The following is a 15,275-nucleotide window of genomic DNA, read 5'->3' on the forward strand; positions in this document are numbered from 1 at the left end:
ACTTAGTATTGAGTCAAAGTTTGAGGGAAAGCCATTAAAGCAAAATTATTTGAAATTAGTATGTTTCTTTAACTATGTACAGTCCGCAAAAAAATAAAACGAATCATCCTGAATAACTATCGTTCTAATGATCGGATTTTCACGATCTAAGTGTCAATCTTAATGGTTCCTGGGGGTGACCTCAAATATGCTAATTAATTAGTGCTAACTATTAATTAAGTTATGGAATCAGACGCAAAAACGTTTTTTCTCTGAATAAGCATATACTTTTTTTACATATTTGGAGTCTAGACAATTGAATTAGTGGGGCTGGGTAGAAAAAATTTTAAAAAAATTGGGTCGTAAATTGGGTTGCAATAAAGGTTTCTTTATTTGACGATAGTCCAGAAAATCGTCAAAAAAAGCCACCAGCACAAATGAATATTTTAAGATAACCCATTGACTAATTCAAAAGAGGAATAATTAATTTTACTAGGTTGCTAGGCAACCAAGCTCTGACTGCAAAAAAAATTGAAATAATGTTCTGTGATTGCTCGGAGAGGTGTAATTAATTGTTAATAGAAAATATCTCGACGTTTCTAGGCAATAGACAATTTTTAAACTGATTTCTGTCCAAAAAGCAAAAAAAATTATATTTTAATCTCCTTCGAAAAGAAAATTTGAATCGATTTATAAGTTATTTATGATTTTCTAAGCTTTTAGAATTTAAATACATGAACTTTTTATTTGACATTATTTAGATTATGTTGTTTTTGCTATATTTATTCGAGGATTTCATACTAAAATCAATTAACATAACTTATTATAACTATATACAAAATTTTAGAAAAAATCATTTTTACAGCTTTAATCGAGTCTTCTAGGCAAGAAAGTTTGAAGAAAAAAAAGTGCTTGAAAAATAAAATGTAGATTGTATAATAATTCTAATGCACATTCACAAGGTTTTCTATAATTTACGATATTTCTTTTTTCTATAACTCAAGGAATTGCTGAATGTTTAGTGGCATTTTAAAAAGATTGAAATATGTTATGTTTAAGAATAAGATATTGAAATAATATGTTGCATATTGTAGGATTCATTGTTTAAAAAATTGCTTTATTCTACTAGATATTTAAGTTACATCGTTTTCTTTGGATAAAGATGATTAGCAAATAGCATCCTCATGTTTCGATACATTCTGAAACTTATACGTTCGCAAATTCACCATAAAATGTCACACAGCCTATTCTTCAATTACGATAAGCTACATTTACCACCGAATACTGCTACTATGGTTATTTTTGTTTTCTTATATATATCTGATGCTCTCTTTTTAAACAGAGCTCGTAAGATCCTTAAGATACTGAAATGGGGGCACAAAAACTTAAAAGATAAAATATTTAATTTCATTAACTCAAAATATCTGGTGTCAAAATGTTAATTTTTAAGTTAAATATAACTTTTACAATATTGATGTTCTTACGTTTTTAAAGACCACATGAATCCTGATAAAATATTAAAATGCATATGTTTACTTTAACGAGTGTAAAATCCTTATCAAAATAATGATCAAGACCCAAATGTAAAACAGTATAATTGACGATAAAAACTCAACTGGCTTCAAAACATATGAAGAGGGAAGTAAAAGTTGACATGTTTCGAGATTTCAAATATAATCGCCCTTTCTCAAGACTTGTCAGGCTTGGATAACTTGTGACTTTTATTATTGGACGCTCAAAACATGTCTATTTTTATTATCATCAATTATTTTTTTAAATAAATGAAGTTTTTATATTTTCGATTCAGTTTCTTGGGATTATCCATTTAGTTACACAACATATTAAGTTATTTCACTCGATATTAAAATAAGCTTTACATAATTTAATAATATTTACTTTGTAAAAAAATCAATGCAGTACAATTTTTTTTTATTTGCTGCAAGCCTTAACATTTTAATTTAAGGACATAAAAAAATTCCGTTTACAATTGAAATTTCAAAAGTCGATTGTGAAAATGGAATGTCCCCTAGCACCAGAAATCGAAATTAAATAGTTACATGGACAACTATTTCAAACAAGTTAGCGTTTTTGTCCTACTCGCAGTTGTTGGAAAACTTATTTTTTATATATCGATTTCAAAGTTTATTCTGCATATATTTTAGGGTACACTTTCGGAGTATTTCGATTGGGTTTATTTTTACACCCTTATTTGCTTAAAATTATTAAATAATTTGCTTAAAATAAATTATTCAGGCTACATGATTTAATGCATTTATAGTATAATAGTAAACAGGGCTTCCATCGCATATCCTTAATCTTAATACCGCGATCATTAAATAAATGGAATAAGCTTAGATGTATAAGAAAAGTTAATTTTTTCCTCGTTTTAATTTTCAAGGAATGATATGTTTCGATCAAACAGATTTCCTTCTGGAAATAGAGAAATTATTGAGTAGGTCCCTTGGAGCAATATCATTTTCATCCTCTTTTGTCGAAATATAGCAAAGGTTGGTTTTCACAATTTCTGTAAAAAGTATGTTAGCCTTCTTGCCACGTTTTTTTTTTATTATTAAAGTAAGTTCGGAAATTGCGTATTTTTTATAGCATTTATTTTAAAATCAGATTACTCTAAAATTGACACGGCTTCGGAATCTTCTTACAAATTTTAATTTTTAGTATTTCCTGCTTAACAAAATAAGGCATTTTCCTGATAACAAATTATACTATAATAATATGTTGGGAATCGTGCTAAAGTAAAAAATTAAGCAAAATAGTTAGTATATTATCAGGAAAAAAATCTACTTTGTATCATAAAGAAAGAGTAAAAGATATAATGAAATAATTAGTGAATCACACGTGGTCAGATAATTAAAAATTTAATTTCACAACTAAGATGTTAGGACGACATTTAAGATACTGAGATATTTTAAGAAGCTAAAATTTTGGCTATGTATTCGACAGCTTTTTATGTTCTGTATCTTTAAACTCTTTGTCGTGACTTATAAAGCATAAACACTATTTTAGATGATCTATGTTGAAGTCACAAGAAACAAAAACAAAAAAAGACAATCAATAATTTATATTCTTTTTTCGAAAAAAATAGTATGGCTTAGTAAATAATCAGCTGTTTTGCATTAAATAATTTTAAACAGAGGAATGTTTTTAATTTCTTAACAAGTTTTTATTCTTAGCTAGCAGACAATAATTCTTTTAAAAAAACCTGGACTATAATTTAAAAAGGAACTTTACTTTAGAGAAAACCTAAATTAAAGTACTAAAAAAATTGATTGGTATATTAATGAAGAAATAATAAACTTAAAAGAGTGAAGAATAAGATTATAAAAATGTTGAAATTTAATTAAGTAGTTGGTAAAATAGTTCTGCGAAACACTTCTGTAAATTTCTTTTAAGATTAAGATGATATAGGGTAAACCAACCAGTGAAGGAACACACCCCAGTGAAGGAACATTTCATAAATATTTTTTAAAAATAAGATTTTAAACGTTTTAATTTAGATTGATTGGTAACAGTAGCTTACTACCTAACAATAGGAAGTCATCTAACAATGCATTGAGTTACCTGGTCTCAGTGTGTTCTCTGGAAAAAGTTTTGAATTTGTTAGTATCTGTTCAACGCCTTGTTTCTTTGACAAAATTTTAAGATCAGTGTTTGTAGTTATCCGTTTAAAGTACAATTAATTGCATATAATAATGCTTTTTTTTTCATTGTGAAAAAGAGTATTCAAAATATGGTTATTGAAGTTACGTTTTATTTATTTTAAGCATCATAACATAAGCAAGTACTGAGATTAGGAAGTGTTTATTAGCTGGATTACCTAACGATGAAACTCCAATGATTGAACAAGTGTTCCTTTACTGGAATTTTTTCAAGTTTTCTAAAAAGAAAAGAAATTTTTTAATTTTCTTGTAATTTTACTCATATTATACATCAAAATTATGTTAAAAATACAAAAAAAACCTTCTAGCCAGTGAAGAAACAGGCACGTTCCTTCACTAGGAATGGATTTCTCAGTGAATGAACAGTATGTGTGAAATATGATTTTACATGGATAATTAGTAGTTCTGCGATATAGAGGACACCTAAAATTCAGTTAAATGTTGTATGAATAGTTCCTATTCAAAATGCAAATTTAATTGCTAAATTTATTTAAAGAATTATAATAATAATTTATTTATTATTTATCTTTATGATTGTAGTGATTAGTTATTACATCATACCTTAGACACCTTAATAAACTATGTTTACTGACTAAATATAACAACTAAATATAATAACGAAAGCTTGAGTAGAAAATTTCTTTGCGGGCTTTTGTGCCAATAATTATCTAAATTATTATCTTATTGCGGTTTTTCACGTACTGACGGGAACTGGTAGGAACAATCTATTTAAAGACAATCATCGAGGTGAAAAATGGGTGAAGTTTTTTTTAAGGTGACATCCACCGATAACTCAGTGCAATACGAAGATAATTTCAAAAGGCAAAACTTCCCTTAGAATAATATTCGAAATACTGGTTTTAAGAACTTTAGAAGAATCCTTAGGAGGGAAGTAGCCCTGGCATCCTTTTAAAAAGTGATTGCATTTACAATGCGAACGAAACAAAAGTTGAATACTGCCCTTAAACGGGAAAAACATTTGGCCCTAAAAATTATAAGGATTTATATTCTAAAGTACCTAGGAAAGAAAAAGTACCTCCATTGGTAGTTTATCCTTACTGAAGAATTCTTTGAGATATTACGGAATCAGTCCCTGCTATATATTTCCTTGGAAAAAGCGATTCATGAAATGAAACGATGACCGCAGCAACATTTTACAAATATATTGCAAATGTTTCTACTCATGACTAATTAAAAATGATATCAAATTCCTTATTTTGCTTCTTCTGAATAGGTATATATATCATTATCAATTTGAAACTGAGCAAGTTTTGCTTATCAAAACAAATTTTCTGGTTTAGTTTTCTACCTAAATTATGGAATTCTGCCGCTAGATCTTGAAAACAAAAGAATTGTAAAACAATATGTCGAGAAAATTTTACATCCATTTATAAAATGGAAGAAGGGAGTCACAAATGCGAATTTCTCTTATTTTCAAACTTTGCACTATGCAGATTTTGAGTTTGGCGTCGAAGACGACGCTTTAAGGCCTTGTCTTTTAGGACAGGTTGGCGTTGCAGAACGTCAGCTTGAAGCGAGCGCTAACCCCTGATTGGTCGATTTGTGACTTAGACAGCATACGTCATCGAACGACAACCTACGTCCGAATCAACTAATGTTGGATTACAACGTAACGTTAGTGACAGAAGCAATGCCGAGCAGCATCCAACAGAGCATTGAAATCAGTCAAGATTTTGATTTTAACATTAAACATAGCTTCTTCTTCCTCTTCTTCATTTAGCTACGCTATAATGTGTTTTTTCTTGGACAAAGTGATTATTTGCTCTCTAAAGCACTGATTAACAAAAACAAAATCAATACAAATTCAAAATAAATATTTATTTACATTATTAATGCATGCGCAATGCGAGATAATGTCTGCGTTGTACCGATTGCTCACGCTGAGCTAAGAAAATAGTATTTTGTTGGCGTCAGCGGTACGACAACTTCCCGCTGACGCCCAGAGAAGTCGCTTGTCTTAAGAAACCAGGCCTTTTAAGTGGCAGCGAATTTGATTTAGCTTTCAACTTAATGGAAGACAAAGCGGAAAAGAATGATCGACATTCAGCAAGCACGTTGTTTTGATGAACGCGAAATATCGACGAATTCACTTAACCGAAACAGAAGCTTGGATAATAGTAGGGCGAGTAGAGGGGGACCAAACACATGCCGAAGTAGCAGAAGCCATTAGAGTTTCACAAAGTATGATTTCTAGATTTTGAAACCGTTTTTAGAGACTAAAAATGCAGACCGAAGATCCGGGCATGATCGTAGACGTGCAACAACACCCCATGAAGACCATTCTTTAACGCTAACTGCTCAGAGACATCGTAATATGAATGCTACTCTTCTTCAACAGCACCTTCACGCGGCTACTGGCTCCACAGTTTCGACGTAAACTCTCCGAAACTGTCTTCATGCTGTAGTTCTGTAGGCTCGTTGACCAATGGTGTGTGTCACTTTAACAGCAAGATACAGTCGCGCTAACAGGAAGTGAACTCATGTTAACTGGAGAAGAAATAAATGGCTCAATATTCTTTTTTTTTGACAAGTCCCGTTTTTCTGTTCATCCTGATAATCGGTGTATTTTCATCCGGAGGGAACGTGGCTCTCGAATATTGTGATCCCTGCGTTTTGGGACGAAAATGTAAGATTTGTTGGTTGGGGAGTGATGGTCTATGCTGGCATCTCCATTGATGAGCGTGCCGATCTCCATATCATTCGAAATGATCGAGTCGATCTGGGGATGAGATCTTAAGACCTATTGTAGTCCCTTACGCTACAACAATTGCACTTCATGTTAATGGACGACGATTGCAGGCCACATCTTGCTAACTTGGTGAATGATTTCATTTTGGAAGAAGAAATCGTACGAATGGATTGGCCAGCGGAATCTCCGGACATGAACCCAATCGAGCATGTTTGGGACATTTTAGGCAAATTGCTGGACGCCTACCATCCCTATAAACTATCCAAGAACAGGAAAGAACGTTTTAGGAGGAGTGGGACGGAATACCCCAGCCCCTCATTAATAACCAACCTCATTGTCTCGGTGTCTCAAAGATGTTCGACGTTGCTGGCAGTTCGGAAAACCACACCCTCTACTAAAAAATGTTTTCTTTTAAGGAAACACCTTTTTTATTGTTTATCTCATATGCACAAATTCCTTTTTTTTTCTTCATTTTGTAGGCTAATCTCACTAAAAGCATTTTTTTCTGTCAAACAAACGTCATTTTTATCTCACATAGCCTATCACGTCTGCAGATAATGTATCTATCATTCAAACAATTCTCCAGGTGCCAGATCAATTTACAAGCTCAATATCCTTGTTTTGAACAGAGTATTACAAAATATCTTGTGGGATCAGGCTAACAACAATGTCAGTCATCATCTATCAAAATGCATTTCGAGATAACATTGAGTTAAAATGGCTTATTTACTAGTAAATTGAAATTTAATAGTTGTAGTGATGGCAACTCTACATTACAACCCCGACTGGAATTTTTTCTATGAAAGAAGTCGATGAATGGATACCATTAGTTGCTGAACTGCTCTTTTGCGAGAGACCGAGAGAGCTGTATTAAGATCACCTGACTTTGAGTGCTGGTCGTGAGAGCTGAATCAAGATTCCGGTAGTGGGCATGGTCACTTCTGTGTTGCAATGAGCAGTTGAGTGTATACAGACCCCCGTTGTGTGTGATCGAGACTGGGTAGCAACAGCGTGAGGAGGACAATGTCGCAATCACAGATAGCAAGTCAATTAACTATTCGCAATGAACCATCCATCGAACTAGGTGTGTTTAAATCGAAGTAGATGTTTCAGTCGAGGTAGGCGTGTTGATCACTTCCGGCGTGTTCAAATCACGTCAACGAGTCACCCTTGTGGGGCTAGGCTACCCACAATGTCAACCGCCAGACCCATGGTGGCTCAGGGGATAGAGCGCCAGCCTTCCATTGAGATGAACCGGGTCTGAATCCCAGGCATAGCTGGTCGATATGAATTCAACACCCGGATCGCACCGATTCACAGTGCTGACGCAAAATATCTGCAGTGGTAGACGGATCATGGGTTACAGTCCCTTTGTCGCCAGGCTAACCGTGAGAAGTTTTCTTGGTTTTCCTCTCCCTGTAACGCTAATGTGGGTTAGTTCCATCAAAAAGTCCTCAATGAAGGCAAATTACGCCCAATGCTGAAACTACGAATTCCCTTGTCTTCTAGATTAGGTTTAAAATTACAAGGCTACGGAGTTAAACATCGGTAGGCGTAAACTTAAAAAATTGGGTCAGCTGCGTTCAACGAGGGTTATAAAAATAAAATTAATACACCAATTTGAAAATGTTAAATACGTTTGGAGCAAAAACAATTCCTGCGTAATATTATTTCGAAATTTTGTTGAGCAGTTTGAAAAATATGTTTTACAATTGTTTTAACTACTTGAACTAAGAGTTCCCTTGTCCTCTAGATGGGATTTAAAATTACATTAGTAGTCGTAAGAACAATTAGAACATTAGTAGTCGTAACCTTATTAAACGCAAGAGACAATTTTAGTTTCACCTACACTTTTTTTTAAAAAATTTTCCGCTCAACTCCAACACTTATGCAAGGTTTATTCAGAGCAATGATTACAAAGTTGGAAGGAAATTATTGAATAGAATAACAAACATGTTCGAAGATTTTGCAGCACGCGTGGCCGCTTTCTAATTATGGGCTGGCACATTTGAACCTCTACTTTTTCTTAAAATCTGAATTATCTTAATTTAATGTTTTTCAATAACTATTGTCGAAAATAGCTTTCAAATAGATTTAAGCTAGCTGTTTTAGTGTACTTAATAAATTTGCCGATTAACTGGCAGAGAGCTCGCGAAGTAAGTTAAATTAAGCTGAAAGAATCAACGCTGGCTCTGCTTAAATGCAAATATCAGCAATATTTATTCGAGAACATAAAGCTAAGACAATTTAGGCAAATAAAAGTACTTGTTCAAAAAGTTCCTACAACGTCTATAATAAAGAGACTTCCCAAACGGTGTGATAAGCAATTCCTGTTTTGAGTTGCTGTTAAAATCTAGTTTCTTTTAATTTGCCCTCCAAGATTGCAATAATTGAGCTGGATCACCAAATGTACATGCCATTATTTTTAATTTTATTACTTTTTTTCTATTGTAGGTAGCCAGGGTGCAACATTTTCAGACTTGGCCCGTAAGTATATTTGTTTCATCGCAAGCTCACATTTTTGGCCATGGATTGCTTGTTTCTTTCGATATGTTCTATTTTCCTTCAAGTTCAAGACCATTCATCTGTATCTTTATAGTATTAAATTTAATCTGATTACTTTTTATTCTTATTGTAGCTGCCACGGATAGTATCCGTAAGTATATTTGTTTCCTCGTATAATGAAATTTCCGAATATGTGTTACTGTATAACTATTCTTTATGATGTACCCAAGGGGCAAAAAAAAAAAAAAAAAAAAAAAAGGTAGGAGATGGCTTGGAGATTAACAATTTGCTGTTTCTCGATCAAATCACTATTGCGTCCAACATTTCTGACTCTTCTCATACAAATGCACTAAATTTCATTATTAAAATAATTAATCCGTGGTGGCTCAGTTGACAGAGCGTTAGTCTTCTAATGAAGTGAATCCCGTTCGAATCCCAGTCATGGCAGATCGATACGGACTCCGCACCTGGCTAGCACCGACAACAGTGTTCACGTAAAATAACCTCAGTGGTAGTCCGATCCTGGGTTAGAGTCTCCTTGCCTTCAGGTTTACCGTGGTTTCCTTGTCTTCTGGATTGGGTTCAAAATCCCTAGGCTACGGAGTTCAACATTAGTAGTCGTAAGCCCGGTATTGGGTCGGTTGCTCAACGACTGTTATGAAATATAAAATATTAAAGTGATTGACTTGACATTTCCTTGAAAAGTTTGAAATAAACCAATTTTTGTTCGTTTGGAGTCGTTGCTTTTCTATACAGGTACGGAACAAAACAATGCGAGCACTTCTATACTAACTCCAGGTAAACAACCTCTCTTTCAGCTGCAAAGATTTTACGTGGCGAAACAATTTCAAAGATCATGCTTGTAGCTTTTAAAAATTGTATCACTTTTACTCGTGGAAAATTTGTCTCGACTAACAATAAAATGAACGTAGAAAGTTAAAAACTTTTTTGAAGTTATACTTCTTATGCGACTTCCTAGAAGGTTGCGTTAAACGTTTAACGATACATTTTTATTGGCCGGGAAATCACGTGGTAGGATCCAGTTTTCCCTCAATCATTTCATAAAAGTCATAAAAGCATTGTTTTTCGATAAATATTTTAGTTTGTTTTGATACGCATATAATTAAGCAGAGAGCTCGCCGCACTTAACTATACTCAATACTCAATATCATTTAATAGGGTAGTATTTTTTATTTTCAAACTTAGTGGATAACAATTGTAAAAAATGAGTGAAAACAATCCCACGGACAATGCGACGGATTTAAAGTTATGTCAAGGTACGTCTCTTGTGAATATCAATTGATTGTTTCTCTTCTGAAATTACATTACGACGCATTCACATTAATACAAATACATTTTCCATGGCGAGATGATGAGGCAACTACAAGCACTTCCACAGGTTCAAGAGGTCCACGAGGGAAAAATGCACAATATTACCGTGATTACGGAGCACGGAAGCGAGCGGAGCAGGAAAAAGAGTCGTTGAATAGAACTTGTGATCCTTCTACGACTACTGATTCTTCTACAATTAACGTCGCAGGTTGCGAAGTTTAACTTCTTCCGCGTGGAGGGACTCCACGCACTATTTTTCTCTCCCTTTGATACCATTATAATTCTAAAATCAGTCTTATTTGAATATCTCGATCCAATAGATTGATATTTATGCTAGACATAACTTCTCATTTTGATTGATTCAAAATATATATGGGGCAATAAAGTTACCATTTCTAAAAAGCTTTCAAATTGCGCCAAGTGTTTAGCTATGTAAAATTTACTGCTAAATGAAATTTTTTTTAACATAGAGTTAGTTCCTTCAGCATAAGAAAAAACGTAAATCAAGAATCGTAGGAAACTTGAGTGTTATAATTTTTTATATATCGAGTAACTTAATCGTTGTTTATTCCTTTAATTATCTCTAGGTGTTTTGAATAATTTTTCGGTTTTGTTCAGAAAAATTTCACATGGTTTAGATTTGTGGTATAAGTTAAAGTAATGGAATCCGCTATTTTAAAACTTTTTTAAAAATAATATTTGAATTTTCTTTCAAAAAGTTTAATTTTTTTCTCACATATACAGAGATTCCAACTTTTTTCGGTGGTTAGAAAGATTTTTCAGCGGTAACAAAATTTGGGCTTTTATGTATTTCGTAATAAATATTTATAATATGATAAATACTTGTAATGTAATAACAATGCAATAATACAATAAATATGTGATTAATATATTTTTTGGTTTAGTACTGTTTGTGTAGATCGAGAAAAAAGCTAATAAAAAAACCATTACAATTTCGATAAAGTTTTTTTCGGAAGTAAAAAATATCTGGAAAAAAATTTGAAACTCACGATTAATACAGTTATAACGATAATAACAGTTATAACAAAATGAAATGAAATATATTTTAGAGTATAAAAACTTCATAAACTTCAAAAATTGTTAAGGTTGCAAAAATCGATGTTTCAACTATAGAGCAAAAGTAAGCGTACCGCTCTACTTTTTCATCTCGCACATTAGAGTTCCTTCTGTCCCTTGCTCGATCTCTTTCGGCGATTTTGACTAGATTAGAAGAGAGATATCAAGAGAGAGACTACTTTTGATTGGTCGAAAGGAAAATTTACCCCCGGTGGCTTGTTTGGAAAATTCTCCATTTAAATGACGGGGAAGGGAAATCGTTTGCTATAAGAAATTAGTATTCTGTAAAAAAAAAAAAAAAAAAAAAAAAAAAAAAAAAAAAAAAAAAAAAAAAAAAGGTGCGTTCAAATTTCATTACTTACTGTTTTTGCAAAAATAAACTTTAAAGTAATAGTAAATGTAAAAATCAATGCAAAAAAAAGATGGATTATTAGTAATTTGAATTTATTTTTATTGTTATACACTTTCATACACTTAATATCATTTCCAGCTCGTTGTAAAATATACAAATTTGTAAAACAATTATTAAATGCCTTAATTTTAAAGTTTCAATCTACCATAATATTTTTATGGAAATTACTAGGTATTATTTTAGATACTGACGCACGGTAGCTGAGTGGTAGCGCTTCGCGCTTCTGTGCCACGGGTCCTTGGTTCGATCCTCGGGTCGGGCAAGGTTGACTCAGCCTTTCATCCCTTCAGTGGGTCGATAAATGAGTACCAAGCATGCTTGGGAACGAAACATTGGGGGTTTCGCGTTCGGCTGACCACCTAATCGGAAGATCTGCTCCTGCACCCCAGAGCCCAAGGTCAAGAAAACTGAGATGGGCACAGTAGGCCTTGGCCCTCTATGGGCTGTCGCGCAGCTGATTTTTTTCTATTTTAGATACTTTGAGTATATATTTAGACACTATGTTCGTTTCGCTCACCAACCCCCGTGATTGATTCTTATTCATCATTGAAGATCAAGAGGAAAGAACGGTATATTATGTAATTTTTTTTTCAAAAACTATGATTGGATTGCCATTTGTTGAATTTTAAGGATGACTAAATATTGGGAGAAAAACATCAGTATCCCTTCCTCTTTTTTAAGGGTGGAAAAATGCAGATATAGAAACTAAAAAAATATTAACAATTTGTATTCCTTTATATAATTGTTTACTGCAGCTCCACATGTATTCATACTTAAATGCTATTAAATGTGCTCAAATTATCAATTTATTAATCATATTTATTTTTACTCAGTTGCTTTTCTCACCAATTTCTTTGAACCATTCGTACCAATTTTTCAACAAATTTTCTCCCTTCTGACCAACATAATATCAGGACTCCAACCAGCAGCTCCAGGAAAGTAAGAGTTTTTCTCCTTTCTTTGCAATGAAATTACTATCCACGCCATTTCTAACATCTGATGTTTTGTCGTAAATTTTTTAAAACAAATAGATATTTTATGAGAACGTTTGTCAGTAATCGAGATCAGGATCTTTTAACGATCGAACATTTTGTCGATGTTTCAAATGTGTATAAGTAGTGCGTTCAAAATTCTTTTGGATCTTATTTACGATCAGCCTTTGGTTGTAATATTTTAAAATCTTTTTCGCAAGACGAATTAAATTGTACAAACCTCCATAAATATGAGTTCGGAAACAGTATAAAAATACTTCCATCTCTGCCACGAGATAACACAGAAAGCAATCATTATCTTTATTGAGATCTGAAATCACCTGTCCGCAAACTAATCATGGTAGTGAATTATAAAAATATCCCGTCTCTATTTAAAGCACAAATGTTCTCTAACTTTTTCAGAAAGCAGTTTTTCAGTCGTTACGAAATGTTGCTTTTAATGATTTAATGTAATGGTTCAACTAAGAATCAAAATTTTAAGAATGTGCTTTTGTGATGTAAGCAGTTGTAATCATATAGAGCTGATTACTACCTGGTGAAAGAACAAAATTTTCAGGTGCCCAGCTACTTTTCGTAAGTAGTAAAATGTTAGTGACCATAAAGTGTTATATTGCAAATATATGAATTATTCTGTGCTGACAACTTCAATCTTCATTTGCACACTTGTCTGATTTTTATAAGGAAGGCTTGTAATTCATTTTCAAGTTGAAAATCATAATCGCTATCACTTTACATATGAAATCTTCCAGTAAACATGGAACAGTTGGCAGCTAAGTTTAAGTTTTAAATGCAGGCTACTAACCTCTGAGAATATTGCAAAATATTTTATAGAGCTGTAGACAGTTAAAATTTGAAGTTGTCAACATACACTATTTGGAAGAAAGTGACGGGACACGACACTATAACGATATAAGCCCATATTTATTAAAATTAATAGGAGGTAGGGCCTCCTTTGGCTGTGATCACAGCTGCAACCCTTCTGGGTTATGCTTTCTACTAAATAAGCCATAGTGGCAAGAGGAATTTCCTTCCAAATGTTTAACAGGAAGTTCCATAGTTCATGCTTGCTTTTGGGGAGTGGGTTGCAGGCACTCAACCGACAGTTCAATTCGTCCCAGAGATGTTCAATTGGGCTAAGATCAGGGCTCTGCGCCGGCCACTCCATGCGTTTAACGTTGTTGTTCACATACCAATCAAGAGTCCTCCTTGCAACATGGGATCTTGCGTTGTCGTCTTGATACAAGCAATCATCCATACTGTACGTTGCCCACAAGGTAGGAAGGACATGATTGTCGAGAATATCACAGTATCCATCGGCATTCATCATACCATCAACCTTCACCAGTGGGCCAGCCCCATACCAGGAGAAACAGACCCATACCATCAATCCTCCTCCACCAAACTTTACAGTTGTCCCGTCACTTTCTTCCAGATAGTGTATTTGGCATTTTGAAAAGACTCACCACGAAAGAACTGAAACAAACTTTTGAATCATGTACATGTAATGTTTTTGAAAATAACTTTAAAACAAATTTACGAAACAAATAATACATTAAAACATAAACATAGCTACCATTAGAAGAAATTTTCCCTGAAAGCATAGAAACTTGGCAGCCCTACTTTAAGGCATAATTCTTTGTTTTGCAAATTTCATTTTAAAGTTTTTCTACACCACTGCATGCAAATGATTGAAAAGTTCATATGAAACGCAGCTCTCTTGTGGAGATGCCAACTTGCTCTGCTTTGTAAAAAAATATTTCATAGTGGTTAAGTTTTAAGTTACCTTTAGTTTAAATAATTTTTTCACCACTGCATATCGAAAATTCAAAGTATCGTATGAAATGCAATTTCATTGCAGTTATCTTGTCGTAACCTTTTAAAATTCTAATTTTAATTCGTAATTATTCTTGTTCAACAGAAGTTTTCCTACATAATTCACAACAAATTTATTAAAATTTTTGCATTAAGCGGAGCAGTTAGCGTCTTTAATGATTCTAAAGTGTTGGCTAAAATCCTGGAAGGTTTTAGTGGTTCACCACACTTTAAAATACTTAGCGAAAAGCGTAACAGTTAGCAAACTTGTATACATTATAAATGTTAATGAATAGTGATCGTCATGGATATTTTGTCCACATATTTTTCTTTCCGAGTAACAATAGGCCATATTTGATTTTTGCGAGAGTACTCTATGAAAAATTTGTTTTATAATTCTGGTATTTCTTTTTCAGCTAATGCAGAAATCACGGACTAATGTTGGAAAGACAAAAATGATATAATCTCCTGTTTTGATTGTTATGTTAATAAATCTAATATTTTAAACATTTAATAAAATAAAGAATTTGTATACCTGTTTGTCTGTCTGTATACCAGATTGCGGGTATAATGTAAGCTCTTAAAATATATTATTCAACATGGTACATTAAATAAGTACAATTCTAAACAAATTACGTAGCATGGTTTTTTCTTTCTTAGCTATATTGTAAATTCAGAGATATTTAAAAAAGGGTATTTTCTCCTTTGCTTAGCGTAAGCAATTTTTTAAAATATGCAACAAATGATTCGGTGTTTTATTTATTTTTAAAAAAAATTTC

At 33.0% G+C, this 15,275-nt stretch overlaps 1 long non-coding RNA gene across 1 annotated transcript; it reads left to right on the top strand.

Moving 5' to 3' along the window:
- The first annotated feature begins 8,712 nt into the window (after positions 1-8,712).
- Positions 8,713-15,036, top strand: LOC147806161 (uncharacterized). The gene is made up of 4 exons (XR_015428740.1): positions 8,713-8,853; positions 9,005-9,022; positions 12,526-12,631; positions 14,913-15,036. It is a non-coding gene; the product is annotated as an uncharacterized LOC147806161 (long non-coding RNA).
- Positions 15,037-15,275: the final 239 nt, after the last annotated feature.

This window comes from Parasteatoda tepidariorum, chromosome 8 (assembly GCF_982258835.1).
Source record: "Parasteatoda tepidariorum strain Cologne lab strain chromosome 8, Ptep-v5.0, whole genome shotgun sequence".
Classification (NCBI taxonomy): domain Eukaryota; kingdom Metazoa; phylum Arthropoda; class Arachnida; order Araneae; family Theridiidae; genus Parasteatoda; species Parasteatoda tepidariorum.